General features: G+C 30.3%; 1 protein-coding gene and 1 long non-coding RNA gene across 2 annotated transcripts in view; one reads left to right on the top strand and one right to left on the bottom strand.

Moving 5' to 3' along the window:
* LOC123293030 (zinc finger protein basonuclin-2) overlaps positions 1-21,041 on the bottom strand; it is a 657,524-nt gene that overhangs the window by 68,318 nt on the left and 568,165 nt on the right. The window lies entirely within an intron of this gene.
* Positions 1,361-2,528, top strand: LOC123293608. The gene is made up of 4 exons (XR_006535026.1): positions 1,361-1,625; positions 1,693-1,802; positions 2,215-2,356; positions 2,423-2,528. It is a non-coding gene; the product is annotated as an uncharacterized LOC123293608 (long non-coding RNA).

Raw genomic sequence — 21,041 nt, 5'->3', positions numbered from 1 at the left:
GTCAAGTATTTCAAATGAATCCGGTACCATCCTAAATTTGCAGATATCATATGTCGCCCTATTCATGCGAGCCCAAAGAATTGTAATGATCTCCTGCTCACTAAGGTTGGCTCCAATGATTTTAGATTTGAGTTTAATATCATCAATGAACGCCGTGAATAATTCCTCTGGACGTTGCCATCTATACAAGTGTTCTGATGTGAGCAGGGACCTTTCGGCCGGCGCAAAAAATACATCTAATATCCTGAAGCGAAGAGAGTCCCAGGTGGGATAAGATTGGATATTTGTAGCCCACCATCTTTGAAAATTTCCGTCACAAAACTGGAGGAGATGTGTTAGAAGAGGTTTCTCCTCCAGGACGTGTAGCTCTGCGAGCTTTTGGATTTCCTCCAGGAATTTTATTATGTTCGGTTTGCTGGAGCCGTCACACCGAGGGAAGTTATTGAAGTACGTATCTATGTTTACCTGATACTTAATTTTATACATATTATCTCCTAAATTACTATGTGCTAAATTTATTAACGACTTATTCGCATTTTGATTGCAGGATTGGCTACATGATATCTTACTTATGGATTCACATAAATATTTTAATTGGAGATTTACCTCATGAATATCATGCTCGTGTGATGCGTTGAGTCGTGTTTGGGAACGCATAAACTGGATGACTCTTGATGGTGTGGCGTCCTCCTCTCCTACTGCTGTTGTTGTCGCAGGTTGCCCAGTCGGACCTGCATGTGCTGGTGGCGCAAGAACAGGATGAAGTGATGGAGTTGTATTCGATTGCGTAGTTGGCGCATGATTCACATGATATGGATACGTTGGAAGAGCTTGTCCGTACTGTGGAACACTCCCCAACCCATAACCAAAATACTGATGCAGTTGTGCAGACGACGCAGGTGGAACCATACCAGGCGCCGGATTCAATATCGGTACGTTTCCAGGACTCGTACCAATAGTTGTTTGTGGTACATTTCCAGCCAATACTGTCGTGGGTAGGGTGGAATTGGCTTTCGACACTGATGGTGCTATTGTCGTAATACCATGAGCACCTGGAATATCTGGCGGAGTAGCGTAACTTGGTGAAGTTGCGTCAACAATGGTACCCAATCCAGCAGTGTTATTTGTTGTAGTTGATGTGTTGACGACGATTGTTGTCACAACCACTGGAACATCTGCTGATGATGTCGTGTGTTTGTTGGACCGTGTAGTCGGCATCCTCTGGCAGTTCACCTAGACGTTGCGCTCGTACGAACAATGAAAAAAAATTAGTAGTATGTATTTTTTTTTTGCAAAATTTATTTTAACTTATGAGCCAATAATCCTTTTTTTTTTTTTTTTTTTTCTAATCCAGACTCGATCAACTACCCTACGCTATATGCTACCAACTGTGGCATTTTTTAGATGACTTTATATTAAAATCTTCTATTAAATTACCAACTGTGGTATGTTGACAAAGTGGAAGCGTTTTTTATCCGCGATCTTAGTAAGTGTGATCGAATCTGAAAAAAAAATTAAAGTGGACAAAGGAACGGTCTAGGATGGAGTAGTAGTCTGTGAAGTGACTACAACTCTATGGACTATCAATCAAATGTCAGAATATTTGACGACAACAGAAAACACATGTAAGTAATTTTTACCCTTAGATTAATTTATTTCAAAAAAATATAAAAATATTCTTTTTGTTTTTAGAATTTATTTTTTTGTCTTGCAAGATAAAATCATTAAATGAATTACAAAGAAAATAATATAAAACTAGAATTCTCCAAGATAAATATTCAATGTTACATAACCTCTTTAAGGTAAGGTTTTTTTTTGTTAAATTAACTAAGTGATTTTCTTTTGTTTTTTTTTTTTTTTTATAAAATATGTGAAACTATATTGAAACTGAACCGTTCCGATCTTGTAGTTAAATTCTTCGGTGGAGTGATCCAATTCACCACCTTCTGTCTCCGACCCGTTACTCAATTTATTCTAATATTTCACCGGGCAGAATACCGTGAAGCTTAAATTCCGCGAAGTGTAGCGCCGAGCGAGAATTCGAGACGCCCTTAAATGGCAGTCTAACTCGTGGTCCGCTACACTTCCAAAACGCGGTATTGATCACGTTCCACACAAATTTTATATATGTAATTAAAATCAGTCGGAAAGGTTCAGTTGCGTTTTTTTTTTTCTTTAAAACTACGTATTTAAACTTTTTGAAATTTTTTGTAGGTAAATCTCCAACTACTCGCGCATACGAAGTAAGACAGAAGGAAATAATAAACGTACCTTAAAAATCTAGGAAAAACCACCACAGGATGACCGAGCGATACACAACCAAACAAACAACACCAGCCGTTGATGAAATGTCCAGGTATAATTAATTTGATCTTTCAAGTAAGTCCACTTCTTGAAGTTAAACCAATTATCTTTATTCCAGATTAAATGACCCAATCCATCAATTGTCCGATGTAATATTCAAAACGTGCTCGCGTTGCGGGCACGGACGTGTAAAATTATTAATTTTTAATAAATTTTATAACTGATCCTTGATGTGTACCATTCAACGGTGATTTTTTCAAGAGGGCCTCATCTTTAAATTGTCTCAGCTTTTTGGCTCTGTTGTGTATCTCTACGCGGAACTACGTTGTTTTTATTTGTTACCTTTTAATTATTGTTGCGCGTGGTGGCTATTCACACGTTAGCGTGTATTGACGTCCGTTCACACGCTAGCGTGATTTTAATTCAACTTTTTTAATTGACTAATTTTGTTAGTTTTTTTTTTATTTTATTTTTTTTTTTTATTTGTGTGTGTGTTTAGATTTAGATAGGGTTTTTTTTTAATTTATTTATTTCTATTTTTTTTTGTATTTTTTTTTTTTTTTCTTTGTAAATATTTCTCTTCGTGTTCGTGTTTTTTAATGATTATTACTTCCTCTGTCTTAATCCGTATAATGTTTTTTTTTTTTGATCGCGCTTATTACTCTAATTTAAAAGATTTTTAATTACTATCAACCAAACCTACAATCAAAATACTGTGAACCGAATTTGAACGGTTCACCTAGAAGATACAAACACACATGGTATACTGATTGTATGTATAAAACATATGTTTATATGAGTAGCTAAAATGCACTACTGTATATTCAAAATGGAATGAACTTTGATAATTTGAAAAAGGTTCAAAATATTATTTGGAAATTGTTGGCTCGATCGCAAATAGTGATCGATTTTATACGATTCTGTACCTATTAGTTCATAAGGGGCCATCAGAACAAGTTGAACTGAGATGCATTATCTCGACTCGAATCATGCAACAGCAATAATAGAGTATTCTACTATGTCTGAAAAAGTTAATCAAAATGTTGATTTTCCTTATTAAAAAACCATAAAAGTTCGGCAAAATAAACTCGCTTTCTTGCCAAAAAATGAATTTAATGTTTAAACTTTTTTTATTCTCGAAAAAACGCTGTCAGACATTTTGTTAACGTAAAATTGGTAAAAACCACAGGTGTGTGTGTGATTATTACATGTATAAATAAAGTTGATGGCAACATAATCTACAATTACTTTGAAAGCCATCAAAAAATTAGTAACTAATGCATATTATTTTTGCCTATGAACATAAGCCGCCTTGATGATGTCACATCATGACTCAAAATCGATTTTATGACTCAAAATCGGAATATTTAAGTATAAATTTTAATTTTTATTAAATTTCATAATTTATTTTTCACTACCGAAAGTACCCTATTGCGAGATTTGATCATCGCGTTCATCTAAAACTTTTCTTTTTGGGTACAATTTCTTTTAAGAGTATACTTTAAGCTGAGGATTGGTTAAATAAAAGTGAACAGTATTGTGTACTTACGGATCTGCACTAACGGCTTATTTCTTTAGGACTGTAAGAAATCAATCCATAAAAATGACGAAATAAATGTCATTTGTCTTTTACATTTTATAGAGCTTAATATATTCATTTATCTTGGATACAAAAGTGTAACTTAATAGACTTCAATTAAAAATGTATAATGTTAGATTTAAGGGCTCTGTCAGCTGTGTTTAAGAAAGTACTTCTTTTGATTTTTACTTCGTATTCAGCTATACAAGAACCTACATTTTGATTCCGATACAGGGAATCGAACCAAAGAAGTGAACGAAGACATGAAAGCCATGTATCAATCTTGATGGTTCTTTTCATATATCTGATGATTATCGTAAATTGAATTCGTTATTAAAATTTCATACTTTGAAGCTGATTTTATTATTTTGGGCTTTCAGTATTTTCAGGAGATTTCATCATACGTTATAGAATCGATACGATAGCTGGTTTTTGGCTTAGATGTGTTTGATTGAATATCTAGCCAGACTGATGATGTCTCATACAAATGCCAGAAGCTCTTTTTGTATTACACTAGCCTGATACCCGCCCGCTTCACTGGGCTTAAAAGTAAAAGCCACCGTTTCCATCTCTTTTAATCTCACTTATATGCACAGTATATCAGAAATGATATACATAAATTGTTTGACGTGTACTATTTTAAATTTTTATAGGAATCTTTAATTTCAAAATGATGATGATAGGTAAATCAGTAAAATGTCAGGATAAAAATATTGTTTTTATACCAAGTATATATGAAATATACATAGTATATTAAGTTTAGTCCCAAGTTTGTAACGCTTGAAAATAATGATGCTAGAAAAAAAATTTTGTCATAGGTGTTCATAAAATCACCTAATTAGTCCATTTTCGGTTGTCCGTCCGTCCGTCCGTCTGTGGACACGATAGCTCAAAAACGAAAAAAGATATCGAGCTGAAATTTTTACAGCGTACTCAGGACGTAGAAAGTGAGGTCAAGTTCGTAAATGAGCATCATAGGTCAATTGGGTCTTGGGTCCGTAGGACCCATCTTGTAAACCGTTACAGATAGAACAAAAGTTTAAATGTAAAAATGTTCCTTATCAAAAATTAAACAACTTTTGTTTGAAACATTTTTTCGTAAACATCACTGTTTACCCGTGAGGGCGCCAATTAGGCGAAAATTTTATAATATGTACTATACTTGATTGTCAGTTATATATGTGTCACATGTATGTATGTGTAATGTGATAAAGAAATCAACACTGACTATGCATGATATTTCAACAATAAACTCAGTCAATTGTTTGTTTTCACTTGTTCAATTTACTTGTTGTTTTTCTAATATAATTTATAAATTATAGCTCAAGTGTTATTCTGATGTATAAGCTATATTGTTGTACAGTTTCATTCAAATCCAGTCGCTAGCTAACAAACAAACAATCAATCAAACAAACAAACAAACAAACAATCAAACATCCTTACTTTCACATTTATAATACATAGGGATTGTTTAATAGATATCGATCATGTCAAGTCTTTTGATTAAAAATCATCAGGTACGTGAAAAATATTATTTTGCACTTAAGTCCACAGTTCAATAAATGCATGTTTTCTTTAAAATAATTTCTTCTTTTTGTATTCTGTCCAATTATCTTGTGATAATTTAGTAAAAGAAAAAAATATCAAATATATTTTCAAAGTGATAAATGTTTTTAACTATAAGTTGAATGATATTAATGATTTTTTAAAATTTCATTGAAATATATTTGACAGGTAATAGTTATAAGTATTATTATATATTTTTATTTTTTTTAAAGTTGGTATGTACATAATATTATTATAATACATATTTATTATTATTATTAATTATTTGTAATTACTATAATTTTTCTATTAAATGTGATTATCACAGTGGTACATAGATATTATACTGTCGTTCTTATTTTTTTTACAAATTATGTAATTTTTTATGAAAAAGTTATTATCTTATAGAAAAGTTTCTTATAAATAAAAAATCTTTCAGAGTTTAATTTAGGTTACGTTAAACTACAATGGTGTTACTTAAAAGAGTTTTGGCATCTCTCTAGGTATGCTTTGAGCCATTTTAGTCTTCTATTTGTTGGAATAAAAATGTGAAGTAACAGCTTTAAGGTAGAATGAGCAACAAGGCAAGTTTACACTTGTAGTTGAAATTATTTGTACCTTATTTTCAACTTTGATGATGGATTTTGTTAGAACTTCTTGAATGTAGACGAAAAAAAAGAATAAAATATTTAAAGCTAAATAATTAAACAAAATTTTCTATTTTCGATATATTGAAAATTACTCCAAATATAGAAAAATTTTATTCTTTCTTTTCGTCTTATATTGTCAAGTTATAATATAATTCACAATCAAAATTGAAAAAATTATATACTTTTAATTTGTGTCTCCTCTACCGCCCTTAATTAGTCGTGCACAACAGTTTTTTTTTTTTTTTTTTTTTTTTTTTTTTTTTTTTTTTTTTTTTTTTCAATAATATATTTTTTATACCATGTATATATGAAATATACATAGTATATTAAGTTTAGTCCCAAGTTTGTAACGCTTAAAAATAATGATGCTAGGAAAAAAATTTTGTCATAGGTGTTCATAAAATCACCTAATTAGTCCATTTCCGGTTGTCCGTCCGTCGTCTGTGGACACGATAACTCAAAAACGAAAAAAGATATCGAGCTGAAATTTTTAGCATACTCAAGACGTAAAAAGTGAGGTCAAGTTCGTAAACGAGCATCATAGGTCAATTGGGTCTTGGGTCCGTAGGACCCATCTTGTAAACCGTTAGAGATAGAACAAAAGCTTAAATGTAAAAAATGTTCCTTATCAAAAATTAAACAACTTTTGTTTGAAACATTTTTTCGTAAACATCACTGTTTACCCGTGAGGGCGCCAATTAGGCGGAAATTTTATAGTATGTACTATACTTGATTATCAGTTATGTATGTGTCACATGTTTGTAAGTGTAATGTGATAAAGAAATCAACACTGACTATGCATGGTATTTCAACAATAAACTCAGTCAATTGTTTGTTTTCACTTGTTTTAATTTTATTTTAATAGCTTTTTTTTAATGTCCACCGACTAGTTTTATAGAAATCTATGAAAATATATCATCCATCAACTGTTTTCCTATAAGATCAATGTTAAATATGCCTACTTTTGAAGTCAGTTATTTATTTAAATAATCGGACAAGCCCCCCCCCCCCTCAAATGACCTTTGCCCTGGCACTCGTACATCCTTAAGTAGGTATTAATGCCGTTGTACGCTGAATGCTGAGGCTGATTCGTTTAGATTTATCGTTAAAGCCGATCATCTCTGCCTGATACACGCTGCAGTGATCTGGCAGCTATAGAATGCTAAACATTATATTTACTTTTAATTTATATAAAAAAAAATATAAAAGCTAGGTTAGGTTAGATTATATTGGCTGTCCACGAAGGACACACTTAGGCTATAGAGCCCATTGCGATACCATATATGTGTTTTAACACCTTTTCAAACCACCAAAAAAAAACTTGTTCTCGAGATATTATTTGTGTCAACTTAAATGAAATGCCCAGTGAATTAAATTTCATGTTTTCTTCCAGAAAATGTGTGTATAACTAACGTAAAAAAGAAGGGTAAAATATTAATGAAAAAAGAAATGGGTAAGTAAATTTCTTTGGTAATTTATCCACCCATACACTTAGTTTGTTGAAATAGAAAAGTAAAGAAAGAAATCTCCCCCTTTGCAATATCTTTCTTATGTTATAATATATATATATTATTTTGATATATCACATCAAAAACGTTATGTTTGTAAGTTGTTGTTACTACATCGTTAAAAACATGGTTTACTTTCCATTAAAATATTTGTCACGAATGGTTTAATTTAACAAAGTGTTTAGTTGGTAGTAAGTGATATCAGATTTGTGTTTTATATATTTTATAATATAATTTATTTTAAAAGTTACATAATAAATAGCTATTAAATACATGAATCTATATATTATTTGGATCGGGTGTTACAAAAACTGCAGACACACACAGAAAAAAAATGGGGCCACGAATGTGATACAACTACCGTACGGGGTTGAGTGGTGAAGTTGACACAAGCACATGATTTGTTTGTATCACAATAAGATGGCTAACAAATTTTAACTATAGTTATTTTGAAATGCAACTTGAGTTTTTTTAAACAATCTTTTTTGGTCGTTTCTATCACTTATAAACATTATAACAAAATAGTGATGTGATTGTTACAACCACTTAAGCAGGTATATTAGGTTTATTTTAAAAAAATAATAGATTTTTCGAGCCGGGCTTGAACCAGCGACCTATGGATTACTATTGATTTTAGTGTCTTAAGTTCACCGCTCTACCAACTGAGCTACCCATGGTTGTTGTATACAAATATGTTAAATATTATAAAAATGATCAATAAATTTATTTCAAACTCTCTGTAAATTAGTAACAACAATCTTCACTTAGTTGATAAAACCGCACATTGGCTAGACATGACAGGTATGTGTTCGTAGTAACCAAATCCTATATTTAAAGCAAACGCAAAGAAAATTTTCTTTTTAATTCGTCTATTCGCATTATTTACTCGGTTATACATTCCAACTAATTACACTTTAATTTTCAATGAATAAAAAGGATGTCTTTAAACTAAAATCAATGTCTTTCACATAAGTAATAATTTTGTTTTTTTAACTTCATTGATTTTGTATCAATAATTCATATTTTAGATTCAATCCCATTCAATTGTAAATACAAATATTTAGCTGTACTTGTTCCAATCATTAGAAAATTCTTTGAAAGTATTTTTACTTTATTTCGATATGAAACGGCCAACTCCGGGATGATCATTATTTTAAGTTTTTGTCGGTGAATACATGAAAGATGTAGTGCCGGAGGTCTTGGGCTGTGCACTTTTAGTGAGGCCTTCGTGGCTTGGATTGAATTTTAGCTTAAGGCTTAACCTAAAGTTTTGGGAAGAAAGTTTGTTGTAATACTCCGAACTGTTTGTTTGAAATCAGTACAGAAAAAAAAGCACAGATGACAGATGAATTATTAACATAATCTCTCAACATTACTTTTGTCACTAATTTGAAAAAGTTATCGTCCTCACGTTATTTTGAATACTCTAGATCACTTAAATTACTCACCCTGACATTCGACGGAACACGTCTGCAGACAGTCTGCTCAGTATGATGACATGGCGTGGGTATCGATATTTTGTTATCGAACTTGATATTTTTCGTTTTTGAATTATGGTGTTGTCAGACAGACAGGTAGACAAATAACCTGAAATGGACCAATTAAGTGGTTTTTGAATCCTCTACCAAAATTTTGTTTCTAGCATCAACATTTTTAAGCGTTAAAAACTTGGGACAAAACTTAAGTGCAGAAAACTTAAGTAAAGAAATTTATTTAAATTTGTTTCTTATCTCAAGAAAATTTATGTTTTCCTATTAATATTACTTTTTGTTTTTGTTTACTTTTAATCATGTATACGATATTTATTTACATCATGGTCTCTCGATTATAATTGATGATTTTTAATATGATACATACAGCGTAAACTAAATATTGACAAATATCTTGTCTAGTAATCTTAATTAAAGAGAATTGAAAAAAATACACTCGAAACAGGACTCGAAAAATAAACATTCAATGAGTTGAAAAAATTGCACTCAGTGCAGGCTAGAACTCGAATGGTCTAATTGGTCGGGTGCTTGACATTCCTATTAATATTCATTAGTGAAGAAAATAATTTTTTTGAGTAGTGTTTTATTTTTAGTCTCCTTAACGGACACAATCTATTGTTGCTCAAGTTAGCATTCGTTTTGAATCTATTTCTAAGTGAAAATCTCACTCTCTTTATTTCCGCCCAAATTTTGATGAAAATAAACGAGATAGCATATCCTTTGAATATTCAGAGCTCAAAATGGATAAAATACTATTTATTTTTGATACCCAGTGTATGCAGTTATAGTCGTTAAGTACAATTTAAATAGAATGTCGAAAGAATATAATGTAAATGAATCAAATATACAACCCTTGTGTTTATAAGTCATTTAAGTGTTGTAAGTATAATGTAAGTGTAGACTGTAGTATGTTGATGATATTTAAATAAAAATATTATTTAAAATGTAATAACAAATAATGTTTATTATATATGCATATATAATATTTACTTATAAATCAATTTACCAAAAAAAAATCATTTAATTAAAATAATAATTTATTAAAATAAAATCATTGTTACATTAAGGATGTATGAGCATGACAAACAACAATGATTGATTTAAAGGCTCAAAATTTTTTTATAGTTAACTTTTACTCAAAGAATATGTGGTTAAAATTTCAGCGTCCTTGCAAATTTTTAAGAAAAAAATCATTGACAAGTGAAATTTACAAAATTTCCATGTCACTGAGAAACACACGGGCGCACAGGTAAACACTTTAAACTTATAGCACTCCTTCTTTAATCAATATCAAAGTGATGGTCAAGGACATCAGGTGAGATGAAAAGGATACTTAGAGAGCTATTATTTTTTGGGACAAATTTTTGGAAAGAGTTTAATTCAAATTGAAATATTTGAGTTGACTTTGTTTTTTTGAATTACTGTTTTGAATAACCTAATTTTTTTACCATTTCACTTTTCGAAATGAATGGAGCCAGGATTATTGTACCATTCATTTCCATAGTAATTATTTATATGTTAAAATTATATGTTATGCCAAAACTGAATCGATTTTGAAGACCATCGCAATTTTTTAGTTTTTTCGGGTACAAAACTTCACCCTCCGTTAAATTATCTTTCAAAAGAAATCAAAAAAATTAAAATCGGTTCACCGGCAAACACACAGACACACACACATAGCGGTCAAACGTATAACACCCCTTTTTTTAGTTCGGGGGTTAAAAATCGATATAAAGTACATTGGCTCTTATGGAGGAATCCCTAAAACAAATTTTAAAAAAAATTTTGTTAATAAGAAGTAAACATATAAGCAATGGCATAGAAAAAAAAACCAAGTGTCTCCGTCTATTACCATAATTAAATATTTGTGATTCATATTTCCTGTTAAAAAAGATATCTTTTTTTATTAAATTTATCATATTTAAAGCATTTTGTTTATGTGTCACGTTTTACCCGGCAAAATTTTTAGTTAACAACGCAAAGTTTAAGTATTCATTAATATGTTTATGAAAAAAATTCTTTTCTTTTAAAACTAAGATAACAGTAGAAATTAAGATAACTTAAGGCAAAAGTAACAAAAAAGGAACAAGCAGTTTTCCAGTGTAACTTATAATTCCAAAAACACCTTACGTGGAACAAAAACAAGCTTAGATAAGAATAACAAGTGAAAACAAACTATTGACTGAGTTAATTGTTGAAATATCATGTATAGACAGTGTTGATGACGTAATCGTTTGTTTTTTGACGTCACGTAAATAAAGAAAGATATCCACTTTTAAATAGCCACACGCACATAACTGATATTCTCATATTAATACATACTATAAAATTTGCATCTAGTTAGCGCCCTCGTGGGAAAACAGTTATGTTTACAAAAAAATGTTTCAAACAAAAGTTGTTTCTTTTTTTAAAGGAACATTTTTTACATTTAAACTTTTGTTCTATTTCTAACGGTTTACAAGATGGGTCCTACGGACCCAATTGACCTATGTTGCTCATTTACGAACTCGGCCTCACTTTTTACGCCCTAAGCACGCTATAAAAATTTCAACTTGATATCTCTTTTCGTTTTTGAGTTGTCGTGCTAACGGACAGACAGACGGACAGACAACTGGAAATGGACTAATTAGGTGATTCTATGAACACCTATACCAAAATTTTTTGTAGGCTCAATATTTTTAAGCAAACTTGGGACTAAACATAATATACTATGTTTATTTCATATATACATGGTATAAAAATGGTTCAGAAAAGCAAAGAAAATTTTAAGAATTGAAGAAGAAAATTAAATAATTGGGTTTGAAGATTTTGGCCAAATAAATGGTACTTTTGATTCTAAATAGTCTTTGGAATGAATTTTTAGCATAAAAATCTCTTCATTACATTTTGTCCGGAAATACTCCATTGTGAATCGTCGGAAACTTTTGCTTTCAGTTTAAAATCTGCGTTTCAATTAGTTCGATAGTTGATTTGGTTTCACTGTTTTATTCAATATAGTTTTATTGGCTTTCTATATTATAGGAAGCCCAATTTTTAAACAATAATGACAGACCGTACAGACCTTAACATGATAAGTTGGTAATAGAAATATGTGAAAAAAGCTCCCATAAACCATAAAATATTAATGTCTACCCTCAAATCAAGTGACCAAAAGACAATTTCGAGAAACTCATTCACAGAAGCAGTAAAATTATTTCAGTATCGACTGCGACAAAGCCACAAAATTTGAAGCCAAAGATTTACAACAGAAAAACCATCTGCAGTTGACACCGATAAAACACAACCATACCCCATATAATATATAAAAGTTCTATATTTTTATACCTATTTATAACTAATCATATTAATAATAATTTTAAGGATGTTTCTTTCTTGAATGACCAAGCCCATAAATATAATTATTATAATTCTATATTAAATGATATTTTACACACCTTGATAAAAAACTTTGTTAAGTAATTAAATGCAATAAATAATATAAGAAAATAAAAACAATAATATATTAAAAGGGCAGTTTGTCAAACAGCAAATTAATTGATTGCTATAAATAAACATTTTTCATTGTAATACGTCATTTTAGAATATTTGTCATCGATGTTTATCAAAATATTTCGGTGTAATACATTGACAAATGCAGTGGAACTTGGAAAAGTCGGATCTGGATAAGTGAGAAACCTCCATAATTGGAAATTATGCTGTAACCCCAACATTTTGGCACTGAATTACTCACTGTTAGTGGGACGAAGCAAACCTCTATATCTAGAATTCGTTCTCTCGATTTCATCGTCAAAGTTACCTCTATAACTGAGACAGTGAGTGAATTTTATATGCATTAATTACCTCAGTAACTGAGATAACTTCGTTTTGTTTGTTTGCTCACTCACTTATTCTTATTCTACCCGCAAATTCCGCACTTAGCAAATTTTGAGCGTCAAGTATTATTTTTGTTTTACTATCAAACGGGTGTTTATTTGAAAAATGCCTAAGCGAAGGCTCAAGCTGTTATCAGTATGTGAAATACTGAAGTTAATACCCGTTTAAGAAAGTGGAAAGACACGCGATAAAATCTGTGTCTAATTTAATTTGCCAAAATCTACTCTTAGTAGAATAATTCCGAATAAAGATAAAATTCTGTCACAATGTTTTGAGGAAAAAGAAAAACTAAAACGTGTACGTTTATCAGAATATTCTGAACTTGAACATTGTTTGTTAACATCAGTCAACAACTACGTAACAAAAACGTTCCGATAAGTAATCCGCTGATAAAAGAAAATTCACAAGATTCCCCGAGAGGGCTTGGTTTTCATAATATTTGTAGCAGCAATGGCTGGTTGGAAGGGTTTAAAAAAAAACAGGATTAAAAATGAAACGGTAAGTAACATGTTGATGTTGAGAAATGTAGCCAATGAATTGGAGACCTGCCAATTCTTCTGCGCAATTATTCTGTTGATCGTATTTTTAACACAGGCGAAGTGGGTTTATTTTAATAATAAAATTAAAAAAAATTAAAAACTTTCACCTTAAAAGGAGAATCCTGTCATCGCGGAAAACTTACAAAAAAAAAACGCGTAACAATACTTCTGAGTGCTAGCATGTCAAGAACTGAAAAACTAAGTATCGTATTCATCGGAAAATCTAAAACTCCCAGATGTTTAAAAGGTATTAAAATTTTGAATGTGAATTACTAAAATAATAAAAAAGGCATGGATGACATCTTTTGATTCCTAATAAACATTTAAACTCATTAATTTATACGTTATTTGATTTAATAATCGCACCTCTATGTGTATTCTGACCTCTATTAATGGAACCCTCTGTAAATGAGACAGATATTTATTTATAACTGGATATCCGAGACGTATCATTTTACCAGGTTCCATTGTATATTCCAAAAAATTTGTAAAATAAAATGTATATTCTGCGCTATTATTAGAATGACCCAAGAAATTAATATTTAAAATATCTGTGGGAATTTTTTTTTTAATATTAATTTTTTTCCATAAAATAAACCGATTAATATCTGAAATTATTTACAGACCTATTTAATAATAAAAAACACAAAAGACAATTATAAATTGACAAAAAAAAAATTATAATATTTTTTTTATTATTATTAAAATCAAGATTTTTATTATACTACCAAAAAATATTGTACTTATACCTTGAAATTGTAAACAAAGATATTATTGAAAATATGATCATTTTGAAAATATTTTGTTAACTGGAATGTTATATGTTAGATATTTTTTAATTGTTCTTTTATTCAAACAAATTCGATACATTAAAATGCTTCATCATCTGTGATTTCTACTATAAAATGTTTCTATTTTTTGAAAAATTGTATATTAAATGTCTTTAATCGAAATATTATAACTAATTTCTCTTCAAAAATTGTATGTTTCTTTCTTCAAAGAAGTCGTTTGCTTTTAAATTATAATTTAGTGCAAAGAAAAAAATTTTTGTATATTGTGATCAGTTTTAAGGAAAAACTTTTGTGATATTGTCTTTATTGCCGCTTAGTTTTGGAAATAGGTTAGGTTAGGTTATATTGGCTGTCCACGAAGGACATACTTAGGCTATAGAGTCCATTGTGATACCATATATGTGTTTTACTTTCCGCTGATAATTTCATTTATCAGCTCCTCAATTTCAGAGGTTAAGAACACCTCCTTCATGCATATACCATGCACTACACCAGCCCATCAAAACTATTAATTAAATTAATTTTTGTTGCGACGGCGGGAATCGAACCCGCTACCCTGGGCATACTGCGGACGGAATTGGTAACGCCTCAACCAACTGCTACCAGGGCGAAAAAAAAATTCTTGAAAAATTAAAAATGCAATATTCGATTTTCAGAAAAACGTGTTGTTTTTTTTCCAATCTCTGAGGGAATTTGCTTAGCTAACGCAGCTCCTCTAAATGAAGCTATCACTCGTGCACTCCAAAAAGCAGCCGAATTGGGCATGCCCATCTTTGACTACCAATGTAGAGCTCGAGCTTGGAATTCCAAAGGTACGCTTAAATGAGGCTATTCCTGGTATTCCTGGTGCAATCCAAATTGCATCCAAATTAGGCATTCCTTACTTTGATAAGTCTTTGGCTGTCAATGTAAGGCTCGAGTTTGAATTCCAAAGATACGCCTAAATGATGCTATGCCTCGAGCTCTATAAATAGAAGCCAAATTCGGCATATTTAACTTTGGTCTGAAATTCGAAATATATGAGTCTGAAATTCCAAATATATGCCGAAGTTGTTCTTTCCTACGTGTTTTCTAATGACGCCCCAGTTTGGAATCCTTACGGCATGCCAAGGTTCGTTTTTCCTCATTAAAATAAAAAGTTTTGGAAAGCTTCGTTTGGCCAGAATTGATCTTTGGAAATGCCGCACAGATTTTTTAGCCGGGTGACTCTTGAAAAGAAGTAGAAAAGTAGACTTTGAAAATTTTTCTGGTCTGGTTGAGCGAAATTTATAAATGAGGAATATTTAAATAAATAGAAACATGAAAATATCGTCAAATTAAAAATATCAACACTTTACAACCTGCATCAGTTAGTACCTAGTGCTTACATTTCATGGCCCATCTATTGTTCAAAAAGCAATCACAATAACATATTTCATGACTCTAATAATAAAAAAAGTCATGTGTGTTTGAAAACAAAAAACTATTATCACGTTACACACACAAATTAAAAACCACTACCTAATTCTATACAGAGAGAGAATACCACCTATCTCATCAACTTAATCGATTTTAGAGAATGATTGTCTTATTTTTGTGGGTCCATATACAGTGTGTCGCATTTAAGATGGAGACACTCATAATTTCATTATTTAAAGCAATATCAATTTGAAATTTTTCACAGTCATACAAAGTGTATAGGTGTCTTTTTAAGATACTAAACCGAAATCAGAACTTTAAACTCAGCCTGCTACGAATTGCCAAATAGGGCTGATTCTTAATATTTTGAATAACGTCCGAGATTGCTTGAAATATTGAAAAAAAAAAAACTATTAGAAAAAGTTGCTTAAAATATTTTTTATACCCATATACCGATTTTATGTCAAAATTGCATTTTTGATTTTTTTTATTATTTTGGTGCACACTCACAATAGTTACAAGTTTATTGAAATATTTGAATCCATTACAGTATTAAATTATCAATTTGTCCATTTTTTACATTCCATAGATCACTAGCAAAAGTTTATTTTTAATTTTATAGCTACTGTGCTATGGAATGTAAAAACTGGACAAATTGATAATTTAATACTGTTATGTATTTTCAATACATTCGTATAATAGTTTTGAGTAAAGCCCAAAATAGTGAAAAAATTAATAATTTTTTCATGAAAATCGGGATATAGATTCTTTAACAGCCTCTGACGATGAGCAAAATATAAAGAATGAGCCCTATTTGTCAAGTTGTTTTAGGTTGAGTATAAAGTTCTGGTTTCGGTTAAATATCTTTTAAAAATGTGATCAAACACCTTGTATGATGACTGTGCAAAATTTCAAATCAATAACGAATTTTCATAAATAACGAAAAAATGAGGGTTTCTTCGTTCTAAATGCGACACACTGTATAAGAACACATCGAAGAGAATGTATAATGATTCATCATCACCAAAATCAATCCAATAACACCTTTACAAATTTAAAATAGAATGACAAAACAATATCTAAAACTATATATATATATATATATATATATATATATATAACTAAACAATTTTAAAGGTATGCGTTGCAAGGGGCAGCCAATAACCTGTAGCAATTAAAGCCTGTATTTATTTTTAAACTCACTGTCCTTTTTTGGTAAATTGACTTTTGTGGTCATTTTTTTTTATTCTGATCGATTATAAAAATGTATTTAAGATTTTTAAGAAAGATATATCGCATGATTTTTAAAACACTTTACACTTTGAATAAAAACCGTCACACGTGAAATAAATGTATACTTTAAGATAATTAAGACTGTACGTTCTTCTGGCAGCAAATTCAAAAAAACTGAATTTTTCTGATCTCATCGAAAGATATGTATGTCACAACTGGCTCAAAAAAGAAAAGTCAATTTTTTTTTTTTTGATTTTTAATGTCGTTTTTACGATTTGTATACAAGTGGTCTTTGCAATTTTTAGAAAATAATTTAATAATAATTTAAATATTTTTTGTGGATAATCAATTAAATGCTATTTAACGAATTACATCCTTTTTCAAAATGCTCTCATAAATTCAGCCTTCGCTCCACCGGAATGGGGACACCCGAAGTGAAACAAGTGCAGAGTGCTAAGATCCACCATTCGTTAAGCAGAAGAATAGGTTTGATCGTGAAATAAAATTTTAGTAAACGAACGTGTCGTGGTAGAGGATGGAAGAGATGTAATGGTCAAGTAGGAATCGGTAAAATAGGCTTAGCTAAAATTACTCACCAAGCTTTGGGTTCTATAGTAGCCTAACTGCATACATATAACAATAAACTTGATTCATTCGGCAAACCAATACTCAATTTTGATTATAGGCCGCAAACCAAGCCTTCTTCTCGATTTGTAAGCCTTGGTTTACAAATCGAGAAGAAGGCTTGGTTTGCGGCCTATAATCAAAATTGAGTATTGGTTTGCCGAACTTTGATGTGTCGGCTCTTGCCCAAGTCTTAGCCAAGGCTAATGAATCAAGTTTATTGTTATATGTATGCAGTTAGGCTACTATAAAACCCAAAGCTTGGTGAGTAATTTTAGCTAAGCCTATTTTACCTTTTAGCTCTGGCCAAGACTGGCAAACCAAGGATTGGTTATACAATGATGGCCCAGCCTCGGCTTTGCATCGCCAGCATTGATATATGGGAAGGTTACCTCTGTTCATCAGTGTTTGTGCTCAATAAAAAAAAAAAAGGTACGAGGCACTTTTTTCATTATAACTCCGTTAATTTTCATGAAAATGACTTGAAAATTTTTCCATTTTCAAGGTTTTTGATGATACTTTAAAAAGTGTATGATACTTTTTTCAAAAAAACCTAAAATTTTTCAGTTATTTAACGTCAAATACTCCGAATTCAATTGCCAATAACTCGGAAAGTATTGACTTTTCGAAATATGCTTAAATGACACTTTTTGTTTAGACATCATTACTCTATCGACTCCTGCTGAAATTTTTAACATATATTTTTCCACAAACCAGAAGGGGTGGTTACAGCCCTCTGATTAAATGCACTACTCGGTACCATATATTCTTTGTTTCTTGGATGCCTATCTACTCAGTACTCACTGTCAAATTTTCAGGTCAGTGGGAGCTATTGGAATGAATTTGGAGGTTTAATCCTCGTTTGCTGGAGTAGGTACTGTATATAAACTCTAAAAACAATGTTAATTACAATAATCACAGGTAATAGACGTGTTTACTACTATTGCATTGTGTAACACAGGTTAGAATAATAAATGTTTTATAATTTATTTCTATTATCTATGGATTGAATAATAAATAAACCTTAAAACAAAATTATAAAGAATCAACTGTGTCTACTTATTATTGACATTTTAAATCAATTTTAGTTTTTGATGTAATTAAAAAATTACAATTATTATTTATTATTATTATTATTATTATTACGATTTAATATTACCATTTCAAAATCTATGTGATTTAATAAAAGTAAAAAATTTAATAATTATGTTAATGTGTAATTATTATTTAAATGTATGGAGTGATCTATTAAAATGCTTCAAAACAATTCTACTCTTAATATTACTACTGTTTTCGTTGTGTGCGTAGTCATGGTAGGGACAATAAAATCGATGCCAGCGCTTCCAGTGAAAAGTTTTTACGTTAAAGGAGGCTATTTTGAGACTAATTTGCAAGTCTTTACATGTTAATGTTATAGAAAATGTCAAATTAAAATTATTGAAAAACACTAATTAATTAAACTTAATGCATTAAAAAATGTGAAAATAAGAAATCAAATTGCACAAATATTATTTTTAAAATGTAAATTATCATAATTACTTATTTAAATTTGTGAGACAATAATATTAAATTTTTAATGTAAGTCATAAATGCAATCCATACAATTATATATGCATCCATACAATTCTATAATTAAAGTAGTGTATCGTTACCATGGAAACGCCTGAAATAAAACTCACGCACGGTGCGAATAACTTTCCTACTTAAATAAAACTACTTTTATTTACTTTTACGATTAAAATATTTTTATTCAAACTACTTTTTAAGAACAATACTTTAATTGAATTATACTTCAAAATAATACCACAAAACAAAAACACTTTTAATATTTCCCAAATAATTTGGTATACTTTTAAGGTAGAACGAGTATCAAGGCTAGTTTAGACTTGTGGTTGAAATTATTTGTACCTTATTTTCAACTTTGATAATGAATTTTGTTTTTACTTCATGTATGTAGACAAACAGAAATAGTAAAATTTTTCGATATCTGCCTTGGTTTTCGAAATATTGAAAGCTGAATAATTAAACAAAATTTTCGATATTTTGAAAATTACTCAAGATTGTTAGCTAATTATTATTATTCAAATTTTATTCTTACATTTCGTCTTATATTGTCAAGTTATAACATAATTCACCATCAAAATTGTGTCCCCACAACCGTGCTCATACATCCTTATCCTTAATTAGTCGGGCACAACGGATATTTTTTTGTGTTCAATAATTTATTTACGTTTTAACTTTAATTTAAATATTTTTTTTTAAACTACCGACTAGTTTTGTAGAAATCAATGAAAACATATCTTCCGTCTACACTTAGTTATCCCATAAGAACAATGTTACATATGCTTACTTTTGAAGTCATTTACTTATTTAAAGAATCAGGCAACCTCCCCTTAAACTTTCAGGCAACCTTCACGATAAGAATTGATTTAGACGAAGTCCAACTTCATATAAAAAAACAAAGCTTTTTATTTAAAATAATCTTGGTGTTCTTGCACCCTTAAAGATTTATATTTTAAAATAATGTCTGCTTTTAAATAATTCTATTTTCAAAGACCTTTACCAAATTAAATATCATTTCTTTCCATTGATATATGCTAGGTTGTCATAAAAAGGTGTTAAAATGCTTTAACAAGGATTAAATTCATGATAAAATTCTTTTATTTTCGAAATATGCCTGAAGAACTCCAAATTGCAATCCTTTCAGCTGAACCAAACTTAAAAATTAAGTGTATATTTATATCAATAATGACAAAAAATTGATATCCGTTCCTGCAAAAAATGTTTCATCACCCTTGGTTTTTGTTGACACTGCCGAATGGAAGTACAATCATTCAAAAGCCTAAGTACATCTTTAACAAGTGAAAATTATTTTAAAAAAAAAAACCTTTTAACAAAAAGAAAACCGACTTCAAAAGAAAAACTTTTCCAAAACAAAAAAATCTATGAAATTCAAATATGCACTAAAAAGTAACAAAATAACGATCATATAATGTAGTTAAAATTATTGATATTTTTGGAGTCGATGTCAGCCAAGGAAACAACTCTGACAGAACAGTTTGCTTCATTAGCTTGGCTGACACCGACTCCAAAAATAACAATAATTTTAACTACATTATATTAAATTTTTAGTGCATATTAATTTGTTTTGGAAAAATTTTTCTTTTGCAGTCCGTTTTCTTTTTGTTAAAAGTATTTTTTACTTTGTGATTTTTGGTGAATCCAAAGTACACACTAGAAAAGATTCATCGAAGTCGTTGGTGTGATATTGAGTTATTCGTCCTCTTGTCGTGCATACTTAATGCAAATTTAAGATTTTTATGGTTTTCTTATGGATGTTGTTGTAAGAACTGGATCAAAATGAAATGGGGCCACACGGTAAGCACCAGCTTTCAAATAGATAAATAATCATCAAAATCAGTTCACCCAGTCGAAAGCTCTGAGGTCACACACATAAAAAAAATACACTCGAATTGATAACTTCCTCCTTTTTTGCTTAAGGAACTC

The sequence above is a fragment of the Chrysoperla carnea genome, chromosome 2 (assembly GCF_905475395.1).
Source record: "Chrysoperla carnea chromosome 2, inChrCarn1.1, whole genome shotgun sequence".
In the NCBI taxonomy this organism is placed as follows: Eukaryota; Metazoa; Arthropoda; class Insecta; order Neuroptera; family Chrysopidae; genus Chrysoperla; species Chrysoperla carnea.
This window is presented reverse-complemented; position numbering and strand designations above follow the sequence as displayed.